Raw genomic sequence first — 24,779 nt, 5'->3', positions numbered from 1 at the left:
CACATACACACACTCTGTATATATTATTGTAAAATCAATTAGTGAAATGTGTAATTGTACCTTGGTTTATAGCCTCTCCGTAAGGTTTCAACTCATCTCTGGCACTTTGATGAATGTCTTTAATTTCCTCCTAATAAAATAAAATACAAATAAAATGTTGCATCCATTTACGAAAAGTAGCATTTATCTTTATTGTTAAATACGTAATTTATTAGGTGAAGCATATTATAGTGAGGATTGATGATGAAATATAACAAAACGTTTATTATTGCTTAAGCCAGGACAAGTCTGGGAAGGACATGTCTTGTGAGGGTGTTTCATTTCAGTTTTGGGCCTTGCCTACTGAAATGTCTGTGCACGACCTTGGTTTAAGACATAATATACAGTAGTTCTACAGAGCCAAAGGAAAGTCAACACATTCGCTAGTCGTCACATTTTGCTGCCTTGAAATTAAATTCTGAACCCTGAATGGAATGACCAGGAAGCTATAGCCTTGAAAAGAGTCTGGTAGACATTGAGTGCTTTTTTTATTATGCTGCTGTTGCATAGGCCAAATATCCATGACATATCAGTAGGGAATCCCTGACTATGTCACAGGTAACCTGGGTGTCCCCCAGAACTTCCCTTCTCACCTGTACCACCTGACTGGGACAAAGCTGGAGGTACGTTTAGACAGAGACATTAACGTCAGCTTTCAACCCTGTAGAAAGACACATTTTTCTCTGAGTATAGAGCGCTATCCCTATCCTGACCATGGAAATCTGAGAGATGACCCAAGCAGAGAAAGGTGTGAGGTTTGAATTCTGGTTCAGTGTGTGCATGAAAACACATACCCATAGTAAGGTCTCATAATGGGTTACCAACTGAACGGGAACCTTTGCCTACAAGTTGAGCATAATACAGTGTCTTACCATGACAGCCACACGCTCCAAATCTTCAGCTGGTGTGTTTTTTCCCCCACATTCACCAGGTATGTACTGCTTCATTTTAGGCTGCATCTCTGTTATAATCTCAGGAGATAAAGTGCTGTGCACAGATGGATTTCCTTTACCATCCGAGGACACCTCCTCATTGGGCCTCTCCTTCACTTTAATCCTACCTAGCCACCAGTCCTCATCAGGTCTCTTCATTAGTATATAAACAGAACAGATGAGTATTATAATTAATATTAGTATTATTAGTGGTGCCCCATCCGGGCACTGATCCATAGTCATGTCCATCCCTATAGTCCTGATTCACCACCAAAAGATGGACAGGCTTTTCTGAAGTCTGGTAACGGAAATGTGGCAGCAGAAAAGTCTGAAAAAGAAGGAGGAAAATGTTTTGGTAATTTAGTTGCAGTGATAACCTTAATATCTTTTAATAGTTCAGGTTTTAGTGCAAGAAGATAACAGAAAAAGAAAGGGTGGGATTCTTTTTGCACTACAAGCTGAATTGTTTAACAATGATACACAAGATGGTACAAAGGAGATGTATCCTGTATGTACAGTTTCAGCATTTTAATGTCAGAAAATGTTCATTATACAGTATGTCTGTAGTAATAAAAAAGCTGCACCCTCTGTCTCCTCCATTAGTGTAACAAAGAGAAGTGATAAGTCATATCCTGGTTGATAGAGTTCTACACCATTTACTACATTTCTGTTCAAGTGTGAAAACAAAAAAAGTGTAGGGAGGATAGAAAAGTGTAGGGAGAATAGAATAGTGTAGGGAGAATAGAATAGTGTTGGGAGAATAGAATAGTGTAGGGAGAATAGAATAGTGTAGGGAGAATAGAATAGTGTAGGGAGAATAGAATAGTGTAGGGAGGATAGAATAGAGCACTTCTTTGTGTGGTTGGCACTCCTAAATAATATGTGATTGGCTCTGTTATTTCTTTGTCTCGGTGAGCTCTTCCCATGTGGAGCTACACTTGCAAAAGAAGGGATTGTTGACAAGGACGGCAGAAGGGAAGGGGTGTGTATGGTGCAACAGGACCCCTGACTCTGCTCATTCAAAATAACAATATTGAGGAAAATGTTCTAAGTAATGTATTGATCAAAGTATTTTTCTGAACCAAATAAATACAGACGATCCACTGGATCTGGGGATGTTTACCAATTCAATTCAGTTAAAAATGAGTAGGCTACAGCATAAAAAGCAACTCAGGATAATTTTGTCAGGACATTCTCTTTAGTGTTCTATCAGCAATTTTTTCCACTTTGTATAGCCAATGCCTTAGGTCTATATATTTTATAAAATAGCCTATAGGGTATTCTAATTATTGTTTTGCAGCCTTTGCTTTTTACTGTTAAATATGTCAGTGATTTTTTAATTAATGCAATTGTTCCTGACTTGCATTTTAATTAGATTTTGTGAATGTTTATAGCCTGCAGGCAAAGTTTTTTTGAAAGTGTAAAGGGATAGTTTTGTTAGGCCATTTTCTTCTGTGTTCTATAGGCTATTTTTCCACTTTTGCTATAGACAATTAAGAACCTGTTTTTGATCAATTCACCATTTATTGGTATGACTATAAAGATTTAGAGTAAATAAACATTACTAATAAGGCCAAAAAATAGGATCTTGCACCCCTCTTCATAAAACAGATTTGTCTGGTCTTTTTGATTGTTTGGCTAGTCTGAGCTGGGTTTGTAATGTGTTTTTGGTTTTGTCAAGAGACTTCTTTGATAGCTAGTCTCCATCACATTATCCCCTGGGTTTATTTTCTTAATCGATCATCTTCCTCTCACTAACAGCAAGCCCTACTATGATACGTTTGTGTGGGGTTCATAACATATGAAATGTTTTAATAACATTCATAACAAATGTTACGAATGTTTAATGAATGTGTTATGAACACATTTTAGCCAATTTGTAATGTATTAAACATTTTGGTAGTGCATTGTAATGTAACATAAGTTAACGTAACATATCATACGGTATTTGATGTCATGGATTTAAGTAAAATAGTCTACGTATTCCTCTGAGACCACGTTGCAACAACCAAAGCTGCAACTTCGATGTTTCTGAGTGGTTAGAATTTGCTGTTCAGAGTGCCTACACAGCTGAAAGAGGCGTCTGCCTGACCCAAGCGTGCTATCACTTTGGAGTGTTTTGGCTATTACTTTCGTTAGTTATAGGGCAATCACCGAATTGGGATATTTTAAGAATAGCCTACAATAGTCATCCAATCATCCATAGTCAGGACCTGACAGAAAGAGATGCCCAGCGGAGTGGCTCGACCTGGGACTCCTGTTGCCACCACTGGAGGGGTGGAACTATAAGCTGCTGCCGCCACCGCTTTCAGAGTGGTGGTCCCCAGCTCCACAGAAAGAGATGGCTGTAGGGTTGGGTTGTTTTTTGTTCTCCCCAGTTGGAGCCAAGTGTTCATCGTTACCTCCAGTTGGGGATTCTATTTAAGTTCAGTTCTTGTCCACACCTGGTGTGGAGTATCGTTTGTTTGTGGCTATGCCATGTGTTGTTCGATTGCTACTTTGTTTTGTTTCTTTTTTACCACATTAAAGGTATGGATTTCTTCGACCCCGTCTCTGCGCCTGTGACCTGACTCCACAACCCTGACAGGGAAGATGTTTTGTAAGAGCACTTGTACAGTGGGGAGAACAAGTATTTGATAAACCGCCGATTTTGCAGGTTTTCCCACTTACAAAAAATTTAGAAATCTGTAATTTTTATCATAGGTACTCTTCAACTGTGAGTGACGGAATCTAAAACAAAAATCCAGAAAAATCACATTGTATGATTTTTAAGTAAATGATTTGCATTTTATTGCATGACAGTATTTGATACATCAGAAAAACCTGCAAAATCGGCAGTGTATCAAATAATTGTTCTCCCCATTGTATGTTTTGTAAAACACGATTGGTACGATCATGTCATTGCTCTAACCTTTTTAATAAAGGGTGGAACTTGCCATGCTCTAACCTTTTTAATAATAATCTAAATTATTATTTTTAATTATTATTATTAAAAAATCAAGTCCTAATAAATTTTATACAATCAGGATTATAGCAAGGATAGCACACCAGTAAAAATTATCTTGTTTCAGCGAAATCATTAAAGAAAAAGCCCAAACCTATGGAGGAATTTTAGGGACTTAATTAAATAAATATATACACCATGAAATAATAATAAAGGAAAATATAACATTTACATGATACATTTTTTATGAAAAAACAAGTAACATATTTAATGGTGTATTTCTGCATTTAACAATTTATTTTACAATTTCATATTCCACAATATATTTATTTCATTGTTGCAGTCCTGGTGATCTGTCATTAATACATCACTTTCACCCATCATTTAAACATATTATTTAAATGCTATATATCCCTTTATATATAAATATTCTATGGTGTATATATTTATTTAATGAAGTCCATAAAATTCCTCAATACAAATGTTATTATCATTATTATGATTCTGATTAATTGCGCAGTCCTAGTAGGGGGCATATAGGCCTACTGTAATTGTAAAAGGAGCTTAGAATATTGTAGGGAAGCATTGTGTCACCTAAACAGCAAGTTAGATTTTTTATATTTTTAAATAGTGAATGTTACTAGTGCAAGTGCACTTTGAGTGTAGAATGGTACAGTTGTCCCTGTAATTCACCTAGTTTCACCTAGAATAAATTCTACCAACAACCCACTTAATCATAGCTTAATCATAAATATTAATTCTAGAGACTTATTTGGCCTGCTTGTTGAGTTGAGTCATTCAAGCTGCAGTTCTACAGGTGAATGAAGTGCTTTTGATCTGTGTCCTTAAAAACCCTCCACGGTCCCAATCCGCAGATATGCGGATTTTGAACATTAGCATGAATAATATAATCAATAAAATCATAGTTTTTTGGGGGGATTATATCTAGACATATTTGTGAAGCGTTCTGTTTGTGTTCCTATGGGAATCACCGCCTGAGAGACGAGGGGAGAGACGCACAAAAACGGCCTGAGTGCACATTTCCATAAAATTTTATTACTGGAATAATCCGGCTGACTTTTGCTCATATCTAGGTATTCTATCGAAGCGATTAGTACATAGATTGTGTTCTATGGGGTTTACAACCTGCGTGAGAGAAATAGTAGAGTGTAACCAACTGTCCACAAACTAACTGACCACATAGGTGTACACATCTATAAATATCACAAGATGAACTGTAATAACTGTTATCATACTTATCTAATATCCAGACAACTCCAACAAAGCGATCTGTACGTAGTTTGTACTCCTATGGGGATAAACAGCCTAAAGTATAGTCCACAAAATGGTCGCCAGCCGAAACTCAAAATGTAGGCTACATTTCTATGAATATCCAGAAAAGTAATCACTAGAACCATACGGCTGACCTTAGCTTAGATCTAGGCATTCTAAGGAAGAGAACTACAGTACGTTTTTGTTTCTAGGGTTAACACAGTCTGTGTGATAGGAAAAGGTCAAATGCCAACAAGTGCCCAATGGTGACTGAGCGCGCGCACCCTTCATTTCCACACATATCCAGAAAAGTAATCACTAGAATCTTACAACTGACTTTAGCTTAGATCTAGGCATTCTAAGGAAAAGAGTGGTACATCGTGGTACATCCAGTGGCCAATACAGCCTGGTAGATCTGGACCAAACCGGTCACCATTACGCGTTGGAGTCTTCCTTTGATTATTTGTCACCCGAATCACAAATGTACCATGCTTATATTGCCTGGAAATGACCTCTGCAACGTAAGAATGATGGAATGTCATACAGGTCAGTCCCATGGTAACAAAAAACAAGATGGCGCCGACCACTGATCACTGATCAATAATTGCCAACGTAGTTTTCGTTCCGTTCATGCAAGATAGCTCTTTGTTTTCATCCAAAACGTTTTAGAACATATTTGAACATAATCAAGTGGCAGAGGAAGGTTATTCTGTCCAGGAACACTTTCTACCAGGCAACACACAAAGACCCTCCAACGACTCATCCAGATTAGAAGTTAGTACATCGTTATTTTTGTTTATTTATTATCTATAGCACCGTATACTTTGTTTGTATTATAAAAATGATAAAAAAATGTTCTTCTGTCAACATACTATGGGGATGTCCCTTTGTTTTTGGAAAAAAATTTAGGACCAGAAAATACCAACTGCGCGATTGATCCTCTGCTGCTATCTACATGGCCGTTTGGTGTCATTACATATAATTTATACAAAAATGCCTATCCCTATTTCATTAAATTCTGTTTCATCTCTAGGTTGAAGAACCAATTTTATTTGGGGAACCTATATTTTTTACATAGTATAATTAATTGTTTTCATTAGTTTCAAATGTTGGTTCACCATCCTATGGGTCCACCACTCATGGGAGGAACCGATGGGGTCGGGTGCGCTGTCATATGGGTGGCAGTGAAGGCCAGGGGCCTCGACGGACCAGACCCGGGCAGCAGGGGCTGGCTCTGGAGACGTGGAACGTCACCTCTCTGTGGGGGAAGGAGCCGGAACTTGTGAGGGAGGTGGAGCGCTATCAGTTAGATCTGGTGGGGCTTACATCCACTCACAGTCTCGGTTCTGGAACCGTACTCATGGATAGGGGATGGACTTTATTCTTCTCTGGAGTTGCCCAGGGAGTGAGGCGCCGGGCGGGGGTTGGGATACTCACAAGCCCCCGGCTGAGTGCCGCTATGTTGGAGTTTACCCCAGTGGATGAGAGGGTCGCCTCCCTACGCCTACGGGTTGTGGGGGGGGGGGGAATCTCTGACTGTTGTTTGTGCATATGCCCCGAACAGCAGTTTGGAGTATTTGGCCTTCGTGGAGACCCTGAATGGAGTCCTGTATGGGGCTCCAGTAGGGGACTCCATAATTCTGCTGGGGGACTTCAATGCACACGTGGGCAATGATGGCGACACCTGGAGAGGCGTGATAGGGATGAACGGCCTCCCTGATCTGAACTCGAGTGGTCATTTGTTGTTAGAGTTCTGTGCTAGTCATGGATTATCTATAAGGAACACCATGTTCGAACATAAGGATGCTCATAAGTGTACGTGGTACCAGAGCACCCTAGGCCAACGGTCGATGATTGATTTTGTGATTGTGTCATCGGATCTGAGACCGCAGGTTTTGGAAACTCGGGTAGAGAGAGGGGCGGAGCTGTCAACCGACCACCATCTTGTGGTGAGTTGGGTCAAGGGGTGGGGGAAGACTCTGGACAGACCGGGAAAACCCAAACTGGTAGTGCGGGTGAACTGGGAACGTCTGGAGGAGGCCCCCGTCCGAAAGATCTTCAACTCACACCTCCAGCGGAGCTTCTCGGGCATCCCTGTGGAGGTTGAGGGCATTGAACCTGAGTGGTCGATGTTCAAAGCCTCCATTGCTGAAGCTGCGGCACGGAGCTGTGGTCTAAAAGTCTTAGGTGCATCAAGGGGCGGTAACCCTGGAACACCCTGGTGGACACCGGTGGTCAGGGAAGCCGTCCGACTGAAGAAGGAGGCCTTCCGGGATATGTTATCCCGGAGGACTCCGGAGACGGTTGCAGTGTACCGACAGACCCGAAGGGCTGCGACCTCTGCTGTGAAAGAGGCAAAACAGCGGGTGTGGGAAGTGTTTGGGGAAGCCATGGAGAAGGACATTTGGTCGGCACCAAGGTGTTTCTGGAATACCGTCCGCCACCTCAGGAGGGGTAAACGGGGAACTATCCAAGCTGTGTACAGTAAGGATGGGACACTGTTGACCTCAACTGAGGAGGTAATTGGGCGATGGAAGGAACACTTTGAGGAACTCCTAAATCCCACTAACACGCCCTCTATAGTGGAGGCAGAGCTAGAGGCTGATGGGGAAGCATCGTCAATCTCCATGGCAGAAGTCACTGAGGTAGTCAATCACCTCCACAGTCGCAAAGCTCCGGGATTGACAAAATCCGTCCAGAAATGTTGAAAGCTTTGGGTGTGGCGGAGATGTCTTGGATGACACGTCTCTTCAACATTGAGAGTTGGGGGAAAGTGCCTAAGGAGTGGCGGACCGGGGTGGTGGTTCCCCTGTTCAAAACGGGAGACCAGAGGGTGTGTGCCAATTACAGGGGTATCACACTTCTCAGCCCCCTGGGAAAGTCTACTCAAAGGTACTGGAAAGGAGAGTTCGGCAGATAGTTGAACCTCAGATTGAAGAGGAACAATGCGGATTCCGTCCTGGTCGCGAAACAGCCGACCAGCTCTTTACTCTTGCAAGGATCCTGGAGGGGGCCTGGGAATATGCCCATCCAGTCTACATGTGTTTTGTGGATTTGGAGAACGCGTATGACCGGGTCACCCGAGAGATACTGTGGGAGGTGCTGCGGAAGTATGGGGTGAGGAGGTGCCTTTTGAGGGCTATGCAATCCCTGTACATCCATAGTCAAAGCTGTGTTCAGGTTCTCGGTAGTAAGTCGGACTCGTTCAAGGTGGGGGTTGGCCTCCGCCAGGGCTGTGCTTTGTCACCAATCCTGTTTGCAACTTTTATGGACAGGATATTGAGGCGTAGTCGGGAGGGGGGGGGGGTTGCAGTTTGGTGGGCTGGGGATCTCATCGCTGCTTTTTGCGGATGATATGGTCCTGATAGCATCATCAGTCTGTGACCTTCAGCACTCACTGGACTGGTTCGCAGCCGAGTGCGAAGCGGTTGGGATGAGGATTGGCACCTTTAAATCTGAGGCCAAGGTTCTCAGCAGGAAACCGATGGAGTGCCTCCTCCGGGTAGGGAATGAGGCGTTACCCCAAGTAAAGGATTTCAAGTATCTCGGGGTATCTTGTTCGCGAGTGAGAGGACAATGTTATTGCATTCGCTTTACAGCACCGTTGTGACAAAAAGAGAGCTGAGCCAGAAGGCAAAGCTCTCGATATACCGGTCAATTATCCTTCCTACCCTCACCTATGGTGACCGAAAGAACAAGATTGCGAGTACAAGCGGCTGAAATGGCTTTTCTCAGAAGGGTGGCTAGCTTCTCCCTTAGGGATAGGGTGAGAACCTCAGCAATCCGTGAGGAACTCGGAGTAGAGCCGCTGCTCCTATGCGTCGAAAGGAGCCATTTAAGGTGGTTCGGGCATCTGGTAAGGATGCCCCCACGACGTCTCCCTAGGGAGGTGTTCCAGGCACATCCAGCTGGGAGGAGACCTCGGGGTAGGACCAGAACTAGGTGGAGAGATAATATTTCGACACTGGCCTGGGAACGCCTCGGGATCCCTTTTATTATCAGTCAGGGGATTTCTTGTAAATCATTCTCACAACTCTCTGCTGCTGATATAACCATTTTATTACACTAAGATATTATTCAGATTTAATTCATGGACAATATAAACAGACTTATCTGTAATCATTATATGATCTAGAAATTACTTTTGCAACTAACAAAAACATTATAATAATCATTAAAAAAAAATTAGCAAATAAATACAGTCATAATTTGTTTTAGTGTTTTTGATATTATGTTTCAAATCTCATAGTACAAAAAACAAAACAGATCAACATAACAGCCTATTTTTAATCTAAGCACATCTATGAGCACAGTGATAGTAAAAGGATTTTTAATAATAGAGAAGAAAGCAAACTGCTTTCCTTCATAATAGTTGGAAGAGAAAAGTGTCTGAAGTTGAAATATGTACTGCAGGAACATAGAAACAAATAACAGACATTGACATGACCAGCAGTTGATTTGGGATAAAATAAGTGCAGGAACTGACAAATCACACAATTGACTATTTTCATCTAAATGTTTGTGTTAATGCTTGTTCCATTAAAATACCCTATCCCAAATCCATTTGCCTTAAAAAAAAAAACTGAAAGTTTTTTGCCTAGAATTAGACCATTCTTGCCCAACCTGAATCTAAGCACATCTATGAGCAGTGATAGTAAAAGGAATTTTAAAAATAGAGATGAAAATCTTTATCTTTAAACCTGTTTTATGTATGAACATCATGTATTTCAATCTGAAACTGAGTACAACCAACAAGATCAAACATCAGTGTGTCATCAAGACATTTTTCACATTTAAATACATTATGTTAATACAAAATACAGGTTTAAAGATAAAGATTTTCATCTCTATTTTTAAAATTCCTTTTGTGATTAATTTCATTTGAGGAATTGAACTAATGTCAATATCATATTGCATATTTTGTCTACAATAATTGAATGAGCAAGAAATTCAAATGTCATTATTTTCTCTCGTAACAATTTCCATAAACACGTGGTATTACTCATAGAACTTATTACAGAAAGCTTTTTATGAAATACAGTCCTAAGGAACAACATGACATGGAAAAGTGGAAACTAAATTTGATAGATTGTAAAATAGTCGCTTGAAACTTACTTTTGCCTTCTGGTTTATTTGGATTTCTTGAGCAGTATGTGTACAAGCGTGCACTCAGTGGAGGTTTTATAGAGATTAGATGGAATGTAATGGGTTGACTTGATCTTGGAAGTTGCTTAACTCCTCCTGTCTCTTTCCAGTTAGTCAGGATATTTATTTTAAATCAGTTCACCGTACTTAAAGTTTTTAGGTGTTAGGTCAAATTCAGAAGCAAAATCTCAGTTGGACCCTGTATACAAACCAATAAAATATCCACATTTACTCACATTTCTTTGTTTTGTTAGTCAGTCAGAGTAAGGTATGGTGAGGTATCCTTTGGCACAAAACATTTTAATTAATTTAGATAAAACAAATAGAGGCAGCTTTACAAAGAGAAGCAATGTGATGTTGTTTTCTTTTTACACTTTTTGCCATTTCTCCTTGACCAAGCCAACCAAAATGTTTAAATGCTGGGTGGGGGGCCCATGCCTGGCCTCGATCAGAAAATAATGTTGTATGCTGTCATCAGCGTCAGATTTCAGCTGGTAGGTTATTCTGCGGCAGGATCGGCTTCACATGCGTATATACCACTTCTTAAGCGGTGGCCTGTAAAGACACCTTGCATCCCGGCCCAGCGTCTCCACGCTACGCCATTGGGTAAAAGCCATGTTCATGCCTGAACGTTGGCATAATAGCAAGCAGTATTGCATGGAAACCAGATGATATTTCAGTCTATTTGCGTTCCAGTAAAATGTAGCATAACTTCTAAATTGAGAACACACCTCAGTGGTGTGAAAAGGCATGAGGACAAAGGCAGTGTTTCTGGCTTAACTCCCTTCTTCAGTAAGTGAAATGCATGTTCAGTCAGATTTAAATCAGGAGATTCACTTGGACATTCAAAAACGTTCCTTCCTTTCCCCCTCATGAACTCCTAGGTTGCGATCGCGTTGTGTTCTGGGTCATTGTCTTGTTGCATTGTGAAGCTTTCACCTCAGCATTCTGGAGGTTGTTGGTAATTTCAGTGACACTTATTTTAGAGTTGTTTTTCAGAGTTCTGGTAATTACAGAAAACCTCTGAAACCCTATGTTATTAAAAAGTATCAAACAACAATGCAGCTCAATGGAAGCTCTATGGAACTAATCCAAGGACACCAGTACAGCAGAAATGATTCCAATGAATTATGTGTTAGAGAACAATATACTAGTAGAAGCACCTGCTACAAAGCAGTAAAAAAAGGTAATTTTCAAATCAGTAATGTATCTGTATGATGCTTATTCTGTCTCTAGTCTTGCAAAATAATGTAACATTGCATGAAATTCATTTACAAATGGGTACAAATTTAATCACAGGGTTATAAGTATCATTGTAAAAGGTTGTGAACTGGTATGTTTAGATTTTTACAATATTCAGCATTTTTCTTTTAAAATACCTGTGGTGCAGCTCCTTGGAACAAATCCAAGAACACCATTCCAGCACAAATGTTGTCAATTAAATCATGTTTCCTGCTACGAGCAGGAAACAAGTTCATTTTGAAACCAGTACAGATAAAAAACAATATTCCTGTAAAAGCACCTGCTACAAGCAGGAAACAAGTTCATTGTCAAACCAGTAAAAGTGACATATCAGTTTGTTGCTAACCCTGGATGAACATTATTAGCTAACCACATCAGTTGACCTGACATTAACAGTGATTTTTACACTGTGAATGCTTAGCCAGACAGGAAAAAATGTGTCAAACATTCCAATATCCAATAAGTTTTAAAGAAAGTATGGTGCCATTTGAATCAGGAAGGTGTATCCTGGACCATGATAATAGAAGGCTCTGAGTAGAACCAACTGCAATGGAATCTTGTTAAAGTTCACAGAATTTCTGGTTAAGCCAAGCTAGCAGTACTATGGCCAAACCTAGTGCTAACTCTTGATATTTTTCACACACAAACACACAGATAGAGTGGACAGAAACATACAAATAACCATACGACATTTCTTGCATAATCTCTAACCCCTTTATTTAGTATTTTGTCTGGACTTTTAAGCTCTGATAAAACCACCATCTGCACCATTGCCACCCCCCTCCAGTCCTCCCAGTCCTTTTGGTCTCCCATCAATAATGTTCACTCATCCCACACTTGAATAAGACTACACACAGCATTATACTAATCACAAGCCCAGTCAGGGGGTGATTAGCCACACTCTTGTTGATGTATACCTGATGCCTAACCTGAGGAGAGACAAATACTTTGTCCTAAAATCATTTTTTTCTCCATATGTTTTGGGGAAAAGGCCTCTAATATTTCCAGCCATGCAGGGATGGTGTATTCTTTGCTTGTGTAACTATCCTGAACTCCTTTTTGCCGGACCGCATAAGCGGAGCGGGCCTAGAATAACAAATGTCACTAACTGCCTGGCTGACTGTCTGGCTGGCAACCCCTTGTTAAATAACGTAGTGGTTAGGTATGCAGACAACAGATCCCGCTTTTGACTCCCGTCACAGTCAAAACACATAATATGTTCAAGACTGAGAAAAATGTCACTGGCTACAACTTTTAGTAGCTAAGTTATAGGAAGCCTCAAATAAAACAGTTCTGGTGGATATTAGGATATGTTCAGGATAGACAAACACCTAGCTGGTTACACGATTATCTCGTCTTTTCGCTTGACGAAAAAGTCAGTTATCGTCACCTATATTTATAGATAATGTATCCATGTAATTCACGAATGGCTAATTAGCAGTTAAAACGGCCAGTGGCAAAAGTTTAGGATAGACAGAAACTTTAGTTTACTGGGGTAAATTTGGTTTTATGTTCGATATTCAGAGTTTGTTTGTTAATAGCGCTCCCCAAAAACATCCGACAAAGACGATAGCGATATATATAGAATCAGGTGAAGGAAGAGAGCAAAGTACACCCTTTGGTTTCTCTGTTTCGTTGCGTTTTCAAAAAACTATTTTACATTACTTTCAATGTAGGGATATTACGCGGATAAAGCTAAGGGACCGTCTTAAAGGGACCTTCTTAAATTTCAACATTTTCTTTGGTGTGCCTACTTCAATTTTTTCTTCCACATTTCAATTTCATATATTTTTTTTGCTTTTGTCCTTGTCTAATGCTATTTTTAATAGCTCACTATCCATATGAGCTACAAATCTAGAAACACATGTGGTGTGTTCCTTTAACTTTCCTATTAATTCTCTGTATATAATTTACTAACTACAATTTTGTTATTACAACTCTATTACCTAATTCACATGAACTATATTTAATAGCTTCTATTCCAGATGACATGGACTTCTAAAACATCTTGCATTTTGTTCACTGACCTTCCTTGTCAAGAGTATGCCCCAAAGATTTGCCATTTAAAATTTCGGTGAATTTATAGGAATTTATCTTTCGAAACCACTCTTTTTTTAATAGCTCACTGTCCATATGAGTTAAAGATCCAAAAACAATTGTGTTGTGTCCCTTTACCTCTCTTCTGAAAGGTACACTGCTTCTTTTTTCCAAATTCATTATCTTGATTTTATATGGTTAATTTACAGGACTTTATCTTTCGAAACCACTCTTTTTTATAGCCCCTTAGTGTTGCCATTTTCAAATTCAATGATTTTATCAGAATGTATCCTTCTATACAATCTTTTTTTAATAGCTCACTATCCATATGAGCTAGAGATCTATAAACAAGTATGGTGTGCAATTTTCCCTCTACTCTCACAGGTAAATGTTTTTATTTTTCTACCAAACTTCGTGCAATGTTTACATTTTTTTAATTGTTTTTATTTTTTTTGTGTGTAAATTCTTTCCTTCTTTAGTGCGGAGGTGTCAAACCGATTACACGGAGGGCCGATTGTCAGCAGGTTTTCACTCTCAGTACTTGATTGATTAATTAGGTCAGTAATTTGTTAGTTTCTACCCTCACTTGGTTAGGCCTCTAGCATTTTGTTCACTGACCTTCCTTGTAAAGGGTTCGCCCCTTAGATTTTCCATTTTCAGTCTCAATGATTTTGCAGAAATGTATCTTTCTTAAAGTCTATAGTTTAAACGCTCACTACCCATATGAGCTAGAGGTCTACTAACAAGTGTGGTCTGTTTTTTCCCCCTCTACTCTCAAAGTTACAGCTTAAAATTGTTATTCCAATATTTGTGCAATGTTTACATAAAACAACTACATTTAAAATGTTGAACTGTGACCATTTTTACAATAACAATAAGTGATTGACTTAACAGTAATGCTGTTCTTTACGTCCATGTTTGGTCTTGTTCTATTTCACATCAAAAGATGAGAGGACAAAATTGCAAGAGTTTGTGGTATCTAAAAACTAAGTTGGATAGTGAGCTATTAAAAACCTCAAGTCAAATGTGACAATGAAATATAAACAAAAGCTGCAACAGGAAAATAATTTGTAGGTGAGGAATGTTAACATAATTGTGTATTATTAATTCCATCAATATATTGCAATAACCGCTGGAGCAAAATAATCATTGCAAGTAGGTCCACAGAGTAAGACGCACTGTGATCAATGGCAACTAGGCAAATAAATAAATGTCTGGTTTCAGTTATAAATTGGTTCCCAGTTCAGATCTAAACAACCAGATGAGGGTAGAAACTAACAAATGAGTGACCTAATTAATCAATCAAGTACTGAGAGTGAAAACCTTCAGACAGTCGGGCCTCCGTGGAACCGGTTTGACACCTCCGCTCTAAAGAATGAAAACAATTTACACACAAAAAAATTTAAAAATGAAAACAATTCAAAAATGTATAGATTTTTAGCTCATATGGATTGTATAGAAGGATAAATTCTGATTAAATCACTGAAATTGAAAATGGCAACACTAAGGGGCTATTAAAAAAGTGTGGTTTCGAAAGATAAAGTCCTGTAAATTAACCAAAATTGAAAATGGTGAAACGAAGGGGCGTACTCTTGACAAGGAAGGTCAGTGAACAAAACGCAAGTGGTTTTAGAGGTCCATATAATCTGGATTGGAAGCTATTAAAAATAGTTCATGTGAATCAGGTAATTGAGTTGTAACAATGCAGGTAATAAAAAATAATACACATAATTAATTTGGGAAAAAGAAGAGGTGTACCTTTCAGAAGAGAGGTAACGGAACACAGCACACTTGTTTGTAGATCTTTAATTCATATGGATAGTGAGCTATTAAAAAAAGAGTGGTTTCGAAAGATACATTTCTGTAAATTTACCTAAATCTGAAATGGCAAATCTAAAGGGCGTACCCTTTACATGGAAGCTCAGTGAACAAAATGCAAGTGGATTTAGAGGTGCATGTCATCTGGATTGGAAGCTATTAAAATAGTTCATGTGAAGTAGGTAATAGAGTTGTAATAATGCATGCATTTATAAAATGAAATACAGATAATGAATATTGATAAAAGAGGAATACCTTTCAGAAGACAGGTAAAGGTACAGACCGCACTTGCTTGTAGGTCTCTAGCTCATGTGTATATTGAGCTATTAGAAATTATTGTATAGAACAATCAATTCTGATATAATCACGGAAATGTAAAAGGGCAAATCTAAAGGTCAGTGATCAACATACAAGTGGTTGTAGGTGTATATGTCACCTCTATTAGAATCTATTATAAAATGGAATATATAAGGTCTAACAACCAAAATATATGTAGAAAATGAGAGTGTTATTTAATAACACAAAAAGTGTCCGTACCTATGATTTTCCTTTACATGGGCAGCTGTTATTAGGTTGACACAAAATAAGATATATATTTTTAGTCACATTGAATCAGCCGTATTGCACATTCAAGACGGTCCCTACAGTACAGAACAGACATTCGACAGCGTTTTGTGACATTTTGGGCTCAGCTAAATGAAAATTAGATTTTCGATAAAATCAAAGGGTGTACCTTGCTCTCTACCCTAATCCAGTTGTACATATTCAACTGTCGTTTTGTATGATTTTTTTTGGAGGTGGTATTGACGATCAAACATAGAACCAAATTTACCCCGGTAGTCAGTTTAACACAATACGTAATGGTGCCTAGCTAAATATTACTGGTTAATAAGCTTTTAAAATGGCCAGCGGCAAAAGTCATACAGTTCATAGATGCTATTTGTGGTGGAGGTAAACTTAATAAGAAATGTTATTCAGTTTAACACAATGCTTAATGGTGTCTAGCGACAGAGGCGTCGCTAGGGTCACAATACATTCAGGGCTTAGCCCACCCTCAAGCCCCGTTCCCGGACAAAAAGTACAGGGTTTTGAAAGTGCATACGGAAAATTCCGATGTACAGGATCGCTGCCTACAGTACATGTCCACATTGTCATAATGTGCGATCAGAATTATAGATTAATAGATCAGGGGCTATTGATTGTTTTGTGATATATTTTAGAAAAGGGGCTATTCATAAAAGATTCAGGGCTATAGCCCAGGCGCCCAGGCCTAACGACGCCACTGTCTAGCGGCATACTGAATCTCAGTGTGATGTAAATGATCTAATGTAGAAATGCTCTCAGTAGATGTACAGCTCCGTGGTGTAACGGTTAAAGATACAGTCTCTTACATGGGCGATCCAGTTTCTAATCCAGCGTGAGCATCAACTATCTTTATATTGCAGGCCAGCTGAACTAGGCTTACCTGCTTTTTTTGTTCCCTTACATTGTTGTTTAGATTTGGAGAAATGGCTCTAATCATCATGCCTGGTCTGCCATGGTCCCAAGCTGTTCTTCAACCTCTGGTATCTTGTCTATCCCACTCCTACGGAAGGGCTCTCAGATGAGACATAAACCTTCTTGCCCATGTCCTTTTAAAAAAAACTGAAACACACAACCTTTTCAAAAAGTGTCAAAAACTCAACCCCGCTGATTTATTTCAGTCTGCATTTTGTGTCAAACAAACGTTTTGACACTATCTGCGGTATTACAAGGACTATTCTGTCTGTAGTCATGTAAAATGAGGAAACATTCACAAAAGGGTACTGTAGATGTATTGATTGTATAAGTTAGTGAACTGTTGTAAGCTGTTGTAACCAATGTAGATGTATTGATTGTATAAGTTAGTGAACTGTTGTAAGCTGTTGTAACCAATGAAACAAAATATTAATTGTTTGTAATATGAGCTGAAACTGATGGTGCAAGCAGGAGAATAGGAAACCCTGTTCAAGCAGTTGCCGGGGAGAGAAAGATTTAGTATGTCTGTCTTTTGAGAAACAGGACACAGGTTAGAGACACACACACACATAGTCTGACAGACAAGACAGAAACCACAAGGGGGCAAGGGGATACTTGCATTTATCCTTATAAGGAATAGAACTGGAACTGGACCAATAGCACACTTGCTTTGTGAAATTAACGACTCTATCTTTTGGGCGTAGTGGAAGTATAAAATGATCTGTTGACTGTTGATCTTCAGACATTGTGCGGCGACACCTTGTCTCCAAAAGCTTTTGTCATAAACGGAATATGCGGTACGGTAATTGACCTGACTCCTGGTGTTTTATTCTCCTTTCCAACAAACCAACTCGGGGAAGTGTTAGACTTCAACAGTACCTCATGTTTTAGAAATTAAATCACTGGGTTATCTATATTATTGTGAACAGTCATGAAATGGTCTGCTCATATTTTACCAAAGCATATTTCATTAATAATACCTGTTATGCCAACCTGGTCTCAGACGGATGACGTAGACTATTTTACGTACATTTTAGTCAGGAGATTTTGTAAGATATATTATGTGCAGTAAAATAACTTTATATCAGAATCTGTGATTCAAACAAGCGAACTTCTGCATTGTAGACAGGTGCGCTACCCACTGCTCCAGTGAGGAACCTGTCACCCAACCTGACGAGTGGTGTTGTCACAACATAAATATGTTTGAAGTGATTTTCTTTGTAATCCTGACCCAAACCATAACCTTAACCCCTTTCATAGTGTTCGTAAATATCATACGTTTGTCTGCCGTTCGTATGTTATTGTACGTTTTAATAGCGCTTGTAACATTTCATATGTTGTAAAAGCGTTTGTAAGATTTGTTACGTTTCAACAGTTTCGTGATGTATCATACGTTTTGGTGGCACATTGTAATGTAACCTAACGTAGCGTCACATATCATATGAAATAAGGTGCCATGGATATTTGTAAAATAGTCTACATAGGTTCGTGATACCAGGTGGGTTATGCAGATCATTGGGACCAATCCTAGACCATCATTATAGCAGAAATGTTTCCTCTGAAATCATGGGACTTATAGTTAGAAAATAATATTCCTCTAAAAGCAGTTACTGGTCGAACAAGCAATGTGAGACATCTTGTTTGTTGATCGCCACAGGCCTCCTCCAAAACCGGTCTAATCAGCCGGTCCGCTTCTTTAAATCCCCTCTCTTAACAAAGAAGTTAATGTGAGGCAACATGTCTGAGTAAACACTTGCTTATATTACCTTACGGATGGCCAGGTCAGAGGCAGAGACCTTAGTAGAATAAGGAGACACAAAGAAATGTCGATGATTACTTCCCCCCTCCCCCTGGACGACACCAGCCCAATATGCACCACTCTACCAGACCCCACGACTACAATCGGCAGTAGCATGCCCAGGGATCGAACCCACTGCCATAGCGACGCAGTTGCATTTGCTTTGCAAGTGTGGAGACCACTGTTAAAGGTTTCCAGGGTCCCCGCAAACAAAAATCCATCCAAAATGATTAGAGAACATTCTCTTATGAGTCTCATTATCATGAACAAATATTTTTAGCTGAATGTACCCGGAACATCCCTTGAGAACATGTCAGTCAAGTTCTGGGTATGTTTGGTAAGATTTTTGTAGAATATTCCAGGCAAGAGGTGCTAAACTCCTCTGCATTCCTCACACATTGTTTTCTCTCATGGTAGAGATCCTTTAAGTCAGCCAAGAGCAGTGGCTTGAGTTTCTCCAGGAAATGAAGAGGGTTGTTTTTCTTAAAGAAAGTGTCAGGTATTTGTTCTTCATTTCTTTGCAAGTTATGCTATTGATCTATGGTATACATGCCTTAGTAATCTGCTCTTGATTTCACTTTCTTAATGACAAATGTGTAGCTTTGCTTAATGATCTTTTTCCATTTGCTGTACAACGTCCGTCAGTAAATTTTCACACTTTCAAAAAAAATTTCAAACCAAATGTTTTTTTATTTTCACTGAGAAGTGTTCCTTTCCATGTTCCACCAGACAGGTTAATATATTTACTATCTCCTGTACATAGCCAACTTTGCGTTTTATATTCTTTCTCAGTCAAATGGAAATTATATTATCAACATTCAGCCTCTGAAGCCCTTAAAAGTCACTGTCTTACAGACAGCTCAATCAAAGCAAGACCAAGGCTTTTCGTATAAACGTAAATGTTTTAAGTGTAATACATTTTTCTGTCTTCATTTAGATGTCTATGTTGGTTGTGTGTAAAGCACCAAACATGCAGTGTAATTCTTGTAGGTCAATGGTTTTCTTAACCTCCATCTCCACACCTCTCTCTACACAGTGTTCTCTCCACACCTCTCTCTACACAGTGTTCTCTCCACACCTCTCTCTACACAGTGTCCTCTCCACCTCTCTCTACACAGTCTTCTCTCCACACCTCTCTCTACAGTGTTCTCTCCACACCTCTCTACAGTGTTCTCTCCACACCTCTCTCTACACAGTGTTCTCTCCACACCTCTCTCTACACAGTCTTCTCTCCACACCTCTCTCTACAGTGTTCTCTCCACACCTCTCTACAGTGTTCTCTCCACACCTCTCTCTACACAGTGTTCTCTCCACACCTCTCTCTACACAGTGTTCTCTCCACACCTCTCTCTACAGTGTTCTCTCCACACCTCTCTCTACACAGTGTTCTCTCCACACCTCTCTCTACAGTGTTCTCTCCACACCTCTCTCTACACAGTGTTCTCTCCACACCACTCTCTACACAGTGTTCTCTCCACACCTCACTCTACACAGTGTTCTCTCCACACCTCTCTCTACACAGTGTTCTCTCCACACCGCTCTCTACACAGTGTTCTCTCCACACCACTCTCTACACAGTGTTCTCTCCACACCTCTCTCTACACAGTGTTCTCTCCACACCTCTCTCTACACAGGGTTCTCTCCACACCTCTCTCTACACAGTGTTCTCTCCACACTGCTCTCTCGCTCACATGTTTTAATCCTATAGTTTAATGGGCCATTAAACCAGGCCCATGTAGAATATGACAAGTTTTACTGTATTAATCCTATTTAGTGCACTAGCCCAGCATGGTCAAATGTAGTACTTTGACCTACCAATACCACAGCATTGGTTCCATGATATGATCTATATATAAAACACCATCAATCCATGAGGTACATATATTTTATAGAATACTTGCTACAGAAAGAATGCTCAGGAATTGGATCATTGAACAGTCCATCGTTTCTGGAGTCAAATCCAGCAATGGCTGTGAAATTGTCATTTCAGGGTGCGATCAGACTGTACTATAGTTGTACCTACAGACTCTACAATAGTTGAACCTGCAGACTGTACTATAGTTGAACCTATAGACTGTACTTTAGTTGTACCTACAGACTCTACAATAGTTGGACCTACAGACTGTACTATAGTTGAACCTAGAGACTGTACTTTAGTTGGACCTACAGACTCTACAATAGTTGGACCAACAGACTGTACTATAGTTGAACCTACAGACTGTACTTTAGTTGGACCTACAGACTCTACAATAGTTGGAACTACAGACTGTACTATAGTTGAACCTACAGACTGTACTTTAGTTGGACCTACAGACTCTACAATAGTTGGAACTACAGACTGTACTATAGTTGGACCTGCAGACTGTACTATAGTTGAACCTACAGATTATACTATAGTTGGACCTACATACTGTACTATAGTTGGACCTGCAGACTGTACTGTATTTGGACCTACAGACTGTACTATAGTTGGACCAATAGTATGGTTGTATTTTAAATAGGTTGTCTTATTGATAATTTTACCCTGCATTACATGTTTCATGGTTAAATTATTTTAATGACCTCTACTGTCCACATTGCAATGACCCATAATGTCTATCCTGGCCCCACTGTGCTATAATGAACACATTTTCTTTTGTTATAACATTTTGGTGATGCATTTATCCTAATTGCATTAAATATTTAATGAACTGACTGATATTTTAAAAGTTTTTAGGTGACTTGTAACTAGAACCTAGTTTCATAGCCTTAATGTGCACTAATCACTAAAGTTGAATGACATTTTCAGGCTCTTCATTGCATCCTACTTTGTTAATGCTTTCCAATCCTTTGGTACATCAGCAGGAACTGCACCTGCGTCTTCAGCAATACTGTCATTAAACCCTTTCATCACATACTTCCAGTAATCTGAAGCTTCCATGCTGGAGTCTCCAGCTATGACCCAGTCAGGGTAATATTTCTGATAGTCTTTGTAAGGGTGACCATTAGGTCCTGTTTGTTTATTAATGAACACTGCATTGCTTATCACAGAAGAGGAGCATATGTCAGTTGTCAAAATATTTAAAGAAACAAACTTTATCCCAGTGATGCCTTGTGGACGATGAATTTTGGAATGGTGTTTGTCATGCTCCACCCCCTTGCTTCACAAGGAACACCACAGAAAGGACATTGCTCGCCACAGCCAAAGAGATTAGTAAACATATTGTCCTGTAGATTGAATGGCAGAGATCTGAGTCTCTTTTTGATCTGGTTTCTCTTTATTTCAGTCCTCTGGTCATATGTTGGTGCTAGTGACTTGTTGGTGCTAGTGTATTCAGCAAACTGTTTTGTATTCTTATAATTTTCAAGAAACAAGATAGAATCCAAAGCATCCTTGAAGACCAGCTTCTTTCCAAGGACACTGCATAAGTTTTGACTGAATTTCTGGACATCATTGTCAAGGTCAGGAGTTTTGGTGACGTTATCGATTGAAACAGTAATTTCCTCAACTATATATGTAAGATGTTTCTTCTCCAATTTCTCCAGATTGTTGTCCATGGAGAGTGTTTCAACAATTTGGTCAAACAGCCAGATCTTCACAAAACTTTCATAAGGATTTATGTACTTTTTGTGTTCATCATATTTTCCATTTTCAAGGAGCTGTTTCAAAATGTAGAATTGAAAAGACGTCCGTGTGGTATAATTCTCTGACCCTTTACCAGTCTTCATTTTATCCACCACATCAGGACCAATCCTCAGCTTTCTTTTGGCATTGATCTCGCTCATGAAACAAGTCTATGAAGTCATTAAGGTACTTGCTCCAGACACTTCCTTGGATCATTGACTGTAATGAAATCATCATGCATCTTCTGGAACTCTCTGACTGCAATGCCACAGATGTGTAACTTCAGTGAAACCTCACATTCCTCACTAACTTTACGTTTATTGTGTTGTAACAAAGTATCATCAATGCTTTCAAGCAGTTCCTTGATATAATTGTCATGGTGATCTGTTTTGCTTTCCACCCTCTTGGTTATGGAGTCCTGACACTGTTTTATGATGTTGTCGCACAGCTCTTGCTGTTGTTTCCTGTCAAAGTTGATATTGCGGTGACTCCAAGCCCCAGTAATATTCTTAAATAAACCATCTTTTAGATTGTTTACAACCAATGTTTTATTGCCAACACCTCCCCTCATACACAAATTACTGGATAAAATCCTGAAGGCACCATGAGCCACAGTCTTTCAATTCCTCTGAAACTTATCTCACACATGGTGTTCATCCACATGCTTTCAAACACCTTTTCGAGGTCCTGATTGTGTAAAACAGTTTGTTTCTGTCTACAGGATTGCAGCAAAGCCAGCACCTTCTTCTCCATTGTACTTGCTTGTGCGCTCTTGATGTTGACCAGTTTGGCCATTCCCTCTTTGATTTCAACAGCTGCATTCAAAGAGTTTCTAATTGTGTTGTCAGTCTCTCGTTTTAGAGTTTTAGCACTTGACACAAAGCCTTCCCTGTATTTTTCCACAAGATTGACATGGCCATCCTGCATATTAAAGTAGTTTGCTAGATATTCTAGGATTCTCTTTTCTTGTAAATAAATCTTTTCAGATACTTCTGTCATCAATTCATTAAGTACTTCTATTATGGGTTTCTGGGTACTTTGATCTAGCATACCATGATTGTAAATTATTGCTTCAGCATTTACCATCCATTCGTACATCTCCTTCTGGAATGACCATTCCCAACTATTTTATTCAGTACATAACTTGTATGCATCTGCCACCAAGCTGTTTCTGAAACTAAATAGGAATTTCTCAATTTTCACAGACTCCCACAAGCTTTCTGTCCACTTCAGGAAATGTGTTAAGTCATAATTTCTCCAGCATTTTATAAAATCTTGCATGACAGTCTTCTTGGAACTCATACACAGCCTCACTGTAGCCCACATTGACAGGAGCCATAGGAGGAGTTCCATGCCAGAGTCCTGGGATGTAGCTGCTACTGGTGTCTGGATTATAATCCATCACATCAGTGAACTTGGTGATGTTCTCCTTCTTCTCCATTCTGGCTGCTGCCTGGGTCATTCCATCCAACTGTTCCAACAACTTCATCCTGTCTCTCATGTTGTTGTCATGAGCAGAAATGTCTGACACATTCTGGTGAACAAAATTACATTTTGGCTTTTTTTACAAATTCTTTATTCTGATAAAAGCATGCTGTAGAATGTCATTCATCTCTGTTGAGTTCTCCATGGCGATATTGATAATCATGACATCACTGAGTCCTATAACCAGTGTGGCCAGTTCCTTGTCATGCTCATGACTATCATCTAGTTGAGCTAACTCTGGTGATTTCAACCCTGTGTCAACCTCTGTGTCAATGACCATGATGAAGTCACATTTTAACTCCTCCTTGAGATCTTCATTGACTTTTATCAGAAGCATGAAGGCCCCCCTGGTACATCTTCCACTGCTGACAGCAAACTGGACCCCAAACATGGTGTTTAGGAGAGTGGACTTCCCAGTACTTTGGACCCCTAAAACAGTGACAACACGGATCTTGCTTTTGGATTTGACAAGACTATGAAGCTGAGTCAGTACAGCTGAGATCCATTTCACAGGTTTATTGGATGCATCTCCATCCACAAGCTCAACAGGGAAACCATCCTACAGCATCTGAGCACATAATCGAGGCAGTTTCTCCATCTGTTGTCGTTAAGGTCTGTCTTCAGAGAGGGAGCAGGCAGATTCATATAACTGGCCCAACTCACGAAGGAAGTGTTCTAGTCCCAAGGAACTATCAGATATTTGCTTATCCAAAAGTGCAATTTTGTCAGTTTTTTCAGGAGAATTCTGACAAAGCTCTTTATATCGTTCCCGCAAATCAGAGAGGTTCTGTCTAGATTGATCAACCAAATTGATCCACATCCATTTGAGGAAATAGGATCTCTGAGCTCCTGAACTTGACAGTCCTGAAATTAATTTCGCCATTGCATCTGACATGTCCAATCTATTTTGCTTCTCTCTCAGCTTTTTTTCCTGTTCCTTTAGAGAGGATTTATAGTGTTCAATTT

At 39.5% G+C, this 24,779-nt stretch overlaps 1 protein-coding gene across 1 annotated transcript in view; it reads right to left on the bottom strand.

Moving 5' to 3' along the window:
* The window catches only part of LOC105007519 (interferon-induced very large GTPase 1-like), a 47,530-nt gene that overhangs the window by 5,727 nt on the left and 17,024 nt on the right, over window positions 1-24,779 (bottom strand). The gene's annotated exons all lie outside the window — the stretch shown is intronic.

This window comes from Esox lucius, chromosome 25 (genome assembly GCF_011004845.1).
Source record: "Esox lucius isolate fEsoLuc1 chromosome 25, fEsoLuc1.pri, whole genome shotgun sequence".
NCBI classification, from domain to species: domain Eukaryota; kingdom Metazoa; phylum Chordata; class Actinopteri; order Esociformes; family Esocidae; genus Esox; species Esox lucius.
This window is presented reverse-complemented; position numbering and strand designations above follow the sequence as displayed.